Source organism: Elephantulus edwardii, unplaced genomic scaffold (genome assembly GCF_000299155.1).
Source record: "Elephantulus edwardii isolate Elephantulus edwardi_28Jun2011 unplaced genomic scaffold, EleEdw1.0 scaffold00311, whole genome shotgun sequence".
In the NCBI taxonomy this organism is placed as follows: domain Eukaryota; kingdom Metazoa; phylum Chordata; class Mammalia; order Macroscelidea; family Macroscelididae; genus Elephantulus; species Elephantulus edwardii.
Genome location: NW_006400061.1, coordinates 295,298 through 302,516, shown reverse-complemented (window position 1 = coordinate 302,516; position 7,219 = coordinate 295,298).

Sequence of the window (7,219 nt, the reverse complement as noted above, 5' to 3'; positions counted from 1 at the left end):
AATAAATTATTTTTACTACTTACTGTATTTTATTTATGAAGATATATGTCCTGTCAATCTTACAGTCATATTATGAAAACAAATTAATGAAATAATGAATTATTCCTTACATCTGTGGAAAGAATTGCTGGAGAAGCTCAATATCAGCTTTGAAAACTAGGCCAGGTACGATTGTGGAACAGACAACCCACTATTCATATGCAAGTTCAAGCTAAAGAAAATGAAATAAAATCCACTCTTGCTTTTTAAAATCATCTCAGGAACAGGTTTGAGGCCTTGAACACCAATGAGTGAAGAACAGATGAACGGTGGGATGATATCAAGAAAATAATCTGTGAAGAATGAGAAAGAAAAGACCAAGATGGATGTCAGACAAGACTCTGCATATTGCACTAAAGTGCTTAAAACCTAAAGCAAAGGGAAGAAATCAAGAAAATTAAGGGACTGAATAGAAGATTTCAAAGGGCAGCATGGAAAGACAAAGTATTAAAATGAAATGTGCAAAGAGCTAGAGTAAAGAAATCAGAAGGGCTGATCTTGTGTTGCATTTCTTAAACTGAAGAAACTAAAAAACATGTTCAAGCCTCAAGTTGCAATATGTAAGGATGTTTTGGGCAGAATATTAAATGATCCAGGAAGCATTAAAAGAAGATTGAAGGAATATACAGAGTCATTGTACTAGAAAGAATTCCTTGACACAGAATATTTTCATGAAACAACGTATGGGCAAGTGGTGATGAAGAAAGTTCAATCTGCTCTGAAATATTTGTCAAAAATTTCTTGATTGAAACACTTGCTGCAGAAGGTCAAGGACTGCAGCCTTCAATATGGATTGAAGCTCAATATCAAGAAAACAACAGTCTTATAACCAAAGTTCAGAGAATACTCCTGGACCTCCACAGGAAAAAGACTGACAACCCAATTAAAAAAATAGGCAATAAGACATGGGTGGAATTTTCGCAGAGGAAGATATTCAGATGGCAAACGGACACATGAAGAAATGCTCTAAGTCACTGGCAATAAGAGAGATGCAAATCAAAATCACAATGAGATACCATCTCACTCTAGTAACAGTGGCAAAGTTTAACTGGACTGCAAATAATAAATGTTGGAGAGCATGTAGTGAGATAAGAACTCTTATACATTTTTGCTGGGATTGTAAAATGCTACAATCATTCTGGAAGGCAGTTTGGTGCTTCCTCAAAAAGCTGAACATAGAAATTCCTTATGACCCAGCTATTCCACTGCTTAGAATATACCTTGAGAAAATGAGAACTGAGGCACAAATGGAGGCTTGTACACCATTGTTCATAGCAGCGTTATTCACCATTGCAAGAACATGGATAGCCCAGATGTCCAATCTCAGTTGAATGGATTGAGAAATTATGGTACATTTCACACAATGTAATACAACACAACACACAGGAGTAATGATTTTGTAAATTAGTACCTAAGTTGGGAGGGACTGGAGAGCATTATGGGGAGTGAACTAACTCAGTCCCAGAAGGATCAATATTGTATAAAACCATTAAAGTAGAATGAGTATGAGGATCCAAGGGGCAGGGAGGGTGGAAGCGGAGGGATGATGATGTGTGAGGGGAGGGGAATTAATCGTGAGGTTGTACAATTTGATGGGTGTGGGGTGAGGGAAATTGGAAGAACCTGGTCTGGAAAACAATGTATTAGAATTTTGTAAATAAACTAGTACGTTGTTGTTGCTAAGTGCTGTTGAGTCATAGACAGCGACCCTATTAATGAAAGACCTGAACACTTGTATAACTTTCACCATTTCTCCAGGTTCATAGAGTTTCCAGAGGCAAACTATTTTGGAATTGGATGCCACTCCTTCTTCCAAGCTTGTTTTAATCGAGAAGCTCCATCAAACACTGTCCACCATTGGTGACAATTATCACATTTGACACATCAGTGTCACAGTGTTTAGCATCACAGCAACCATGATAGAAGAATGTCTGACAAGAAAACAATTAAAACCAGGCCTGAGGGTTACAAACGAAAATCACTCATCTTTGGCTTAGTAGCATAACTTTCTATCCACTAGGCCAACAGCTATGTTGTTGTTATTGTTGTGAAGTGCCATCAAGTCATATAATAAAAAAAAGAAATTTAAAAAATACAGTGTTAGGTGATGGCATAAGAAGGTGAAAATAGAGGTCTAGATATGAAATGTTATCTACATTGGTCTTCTTCCTACTAATTTAAGCCTGTACTTCACTATCTTGAAATGATGTAGCATCCATAATTATAGAGAATTTCAATTCAGTTGCACAATGTGCTAATCCTTTATTTCCCCATACTCATTAGAAGACACACTAGGGATCAGTGTTACAATGTACAAAAGCATTATGTGGCACATCTACCTGATTTTACTTTTCTACAAAAGCTGTTTTTTATGGAAAAATCTGGGCCTTTATATCAAGTGATAAGTTGACATTAATGCATATACCTCTTCAGAAATAATCAAAGAACTGAAGTTTCCTATCAAAGCACCTGATTATACTTCAAGCTTTATATTTCTATAGTGTCGCATAAACTGGGACTACTTTTCTGATTTGAGAATGATTATGCACTCTTGTATTCCACACAACTATATATAGTGGTAGGTGCAGGCTGGCAAGCACAGTAAACTAATCACAGATGAGAAATTTCAAGGTTTGTATGAGGCATATTTCATCATTGCATCTGGGAGGACATGTATTTTCAACATTAAGAAGCCCTTGCTATTTGATTCACTACTAAAACACTAACAAATGTACACAGTGTAAACTGTAGGATTTTCATTTCTTAAGCAGAATTTAGTCAAATATCACAGACTTTGCCCTGTTCTGATACTGCCTTTTAGAACCAGGAGATACTCTCTCTTCCTGTGGGATTCATGCTTTTTTCTTATTAGAGGCTCAACATCTGTTCCTCTGCAGCTGAAAGAGAATGTGGCTAATGGATTGAAAAAATAAAAAAGAAGAAAAATCAACTACTTCAAATCTCAGCAATTAGAATGTAGGCCTATGTGACTTGGAATCTTTAGAACATATATTCTATAATAGAGAAATAGAGAAGAAGAAGAAAATTTTAGCTGAATATATATATATATATAAAACCATGCTCCAAACCCCCCTCAAAACAACAAAGGACTTTGGAAGGAAATAAGTTTCTAGGGTCAGAGAGGGCATACTTGAAGTCAGATTCAATAAAACGCAAAAAAATATACTGAGAGCAAGCACAAGCAGTAAAATGCATGCTGTTAACCAAAATTAAGTTTTCTTTTCTAATATGTAGACTTAAGATAATTTTTAAAATGACTTAGAAAAAAATATTTTTTAAAAATTTAGAAATCTGAACAATATATCAGGTTGGAAATGTGAACTTGTTCTGTCCAAACTTTGTACCATGCTATATGTAAGTACTCTGTTATACTTTTCTTTGTGTGATCCAAAGCTATGCACTAAATCTCAGGTGGATTTTTAGTTCTGTTTTCCTTTCTTCTTCTCTAAAATAATTTGAACCAAGTTTAAAAGAATAAACTATTATTTGTGAAAGAAAATGAGTCGTATCATTTTACCATTCCACCAGCAGTGTGTAAGAGTTTCAATCTCTCTACTTCCTCTCCAATATTTATTGTTTTCTTTCCTGTTTAACTTTGCTACTGCTACTGGAGTGAGATAATACCTCACTGTGATTTTGATCAGTATCTCTCTTATTTCCAGAGATTTTTGACAATTTATTCATGTGTCTGTTGATCATTTGAGTTCTATCTTTTTGAAAAGCCTTTCTATATCTTTTGTCCATTTTGTGATTGAGTGACCAGTCTTTTTATTTTGGAGGCCCAGTAATGTTTTGTAAACTTTTGTTATGAGACCCTGTCTGAGATGTCATTGCCAGGGAAGTATGGCATTTCCTCAAAAAGCTGAAGATAGAAATCCCATATGACTCAGCTATTGCATTGCTGGGAATATACCCTAAGGAAAATAGATCTGAGACACATAAAAAAGTTTGTACATCTATGTTCATAGCTTAATATGGCATCAGGATTGGAGGAAGATTCATCAACAATCTGCGTTATGCAGATGACACTACCTTGCTTGCTGAAACTGAGGAGGAGGAAAAACACTTTCTGTAGAAGGTCAAGGACTGCAGCCTTCAATATGGATTGAGGCTCAAAATCAAGAGACAAAGATTCTCACCACTAGGTCAATTGGCAGTATCAGGATAGATGGTGAAAAGATTGAGACTGTTAACAGGTTTAGTTTGCTTGGCTCCACAGTCAACACTCTTGGCACCAGTAGCCAGGAAAATAAAAAGCATATTGCTATGGGAAAGTCTGCTGTTAGGGACCTCTACAAAGTACTGAAGAGCAATGATGTTACTCTGGAGACTAAGGTGCACCTGATACAGGTCATGGTCTTTACAATCACTTGATACGCATCTGAGAGCTGGACAATGATGAGGGATGATAGAAGGAGAATTGATGCCTTCAAGCTGTGGTGTTGGGGAAGAGTATTGGATATACCATGGACTACTAAGAAAAGAATAGATTAGTCCTGGAAAGGGTTAAACCAAGCTGTGTCTTGGAGACAAGAATTCTGAATCTTCGTCTGACATATTTTGGATGTGTTGCAAAGAGGCACCAGTTCTTGGAGAGGGACGTCATGCTTGGGAGGGTTGAGAGACAGTGCAGGAGAGGAAAACTCTCTATCGGATGGATTGACTCAGTGACTAGGGTAATGGGGGTAGGTGTGTTTGAGACAATAAGATTAACAAGGGACAATAAGATTAACAAGGGATAGAGCAAGGTTTAGGCAGTTGTACATATGGTCACTATGAGTTGCAGGCAACTTGACAGCACATAACAACAACGTGTTCATAACAGTGCTACTCATAATAGCAAGAAAATGGTAACAGCCCAAATGTCCATACACTGGTGCACACAGTGGAATTCACAAAATGGAATACCATGGAGGACTAAAGATCAGCGATTTTGTAAAATGATGGATGACATGTGAAAATCTAGAGAGCATAAAGATGAGTGAACTAAGCCTGTCTCATAAAGACAAATACTAATGAACACTATTAGTGTAAAAATAGAAGTATAACTGTTAAAATGTAGATAAAAGTCCAAAAGTGGAAGGGGAGAGGGCCGACAGAAAGAGAGGATCGAGAGGGGAGGAAATCATTAACAGAGTTTAGTGAGCAGGTGGGTGGGTGAAGGAATTAGAGAAGATTTAATGGAGACTTGAATAGACAGGGTAATAGTAGTTCATAGATCAATGATAGTTAATTTTAAAAAACATAACGCACATTAGTAATTGTTTGAAACACATTGTGAATGTAAGAATGTGTGAAATTCAATGTGCATGAATGATATCCAATGTATATGAATTTTGTATGCAAACCAATATAAAATAAAAATAAAGTGGAGAGAGAAAAAGAAAATATTGGTGAAAATAAGGTGTTTGTTTTTGTGAATCAGTTTCATCCAACTTGATGTGTTATAGCTTCCTCCTAGAACTGAGCTCTTGTTATATAAATAATGAGAAAAGTTTCAATTAATTATCTAATGACATGCAGGGATGCATACGGCCATGAATAGACAGATTTACACAGTTCCTGCTAATCTATCCTCCTGGCAAATGTAGGTAAATGAAAGCTTCTCATCTTTCATTTCCAAGAAACATTCAGGTGAAATTCACTAATGTTTGATAGGAAGCCCAGTCCTCTCTGTGGTGATTTCAGCTGATTTATGGCTCTGAGGATTCACAGAGAAAACTCCCAAGTTGAGGTAATACAGGCTTTGCTTTTCAATTCATTTAGGATTTCAAGTATAACATAATGCCAGTATTAACAACCCATGTATTAAAAGTCAAAACAAAAATACCTTCCTAAATGGTGCTGTGCTAGTTTGCAACAAATGACTTAAAATCTCAAACTGGTGAATACAGTTGATTATGAATTAACTTTACCCTTACAGCCCCCAAATAGTCCTATGATAACCGTCATTAGGTTTACTTTCTGATTACCTCTGCTCAGAGTCCTACCCCACCAAAACTGTAGAAACACAGAATACATGTAACAACCAGAGAGAGAATCCATAGTCTTGCAGATCTCTGCTTCTCAAATGCTTCCTTTCTTCCTTTCAAAGGACCATTCAAAAGCCACTTTGTTCAAAAAGCCTTTTGTAATCCTTAAATAACATTGATCTAATGTGCTGTTGTTATTCATTCCACCCCAACTTCTATATACCATCTTTTCATGCTCATCATACGTCGTTGACTTTTTAATTTATATGGGTCTTCTTTTCTCCCCAAGTAGATCATATGCTACTTGAGGTGCAAACTGGATTTTCTTTACTACTTAGGGTTTGATTCTGAACATGTTGTGCAAGATGGATGTCAGATGAGACTCTGAGTATTGCATTAGAGCACCAAGAAGCCAAAGCTAAAGGAAGAAACAAAGAAATCAAAGAGCTGAACAGAAATTTTCAAAAGGTATCCCAGGACAACAAAGTAAGATATTATAATGAAATGTGGAGAGAGCTGGAGTCAGAAAATCAAAAGGGCCAAACCCACTCAGCGTTTGTTAAGCTGAAGGAGTTGAAAAACAAATTCAAGCCACGAGTGGCAATACTCAAGGATACTTTGAGTAGAATGTTAAAAGTTCCAGGAAGTACCAAGAGAAGATGGAAGGAATACAGAGTCACTGTATCAGAAGGAATTGGCTGACACAGAAGAATTTCATGAAATAAAATATGAACAAGAGCCTGTGGTGATGAAGGAGGCAGTTCAAATTGCTCTGAAGGAATTGGCAAAAAACAAGGCTCCAGGAGTTGACGGCATACCAACTAACATATTTCAACAAACAGACACTGCCCTGGATGTGCTCACTAAGTTGTGCCAAGAAATCTGGAGGACAGCCAGCTGGCCGACTGACTGGAAAAGATTGATATTTGTTCCCATTCCAAAGAAAGGTGACCCAACAGAGTGCGGAAATTCTCAAACAATATCATTAATATCCCATGCAACCAAGATTCTGCAGAAAATTATCCAAAAACATTTGAAACAATATGTTAACAGATGTGCAGGCTGTATTTAGAAGAGGTCCTGGCACTAGGGTTATTATAGCTAATGTTAGATGGACCTTGGCAGAAGCAAAGAATACCAGAAGAATGTCTATCTGTGCTTCATTGACTATGCAAAGGCTTTTGACT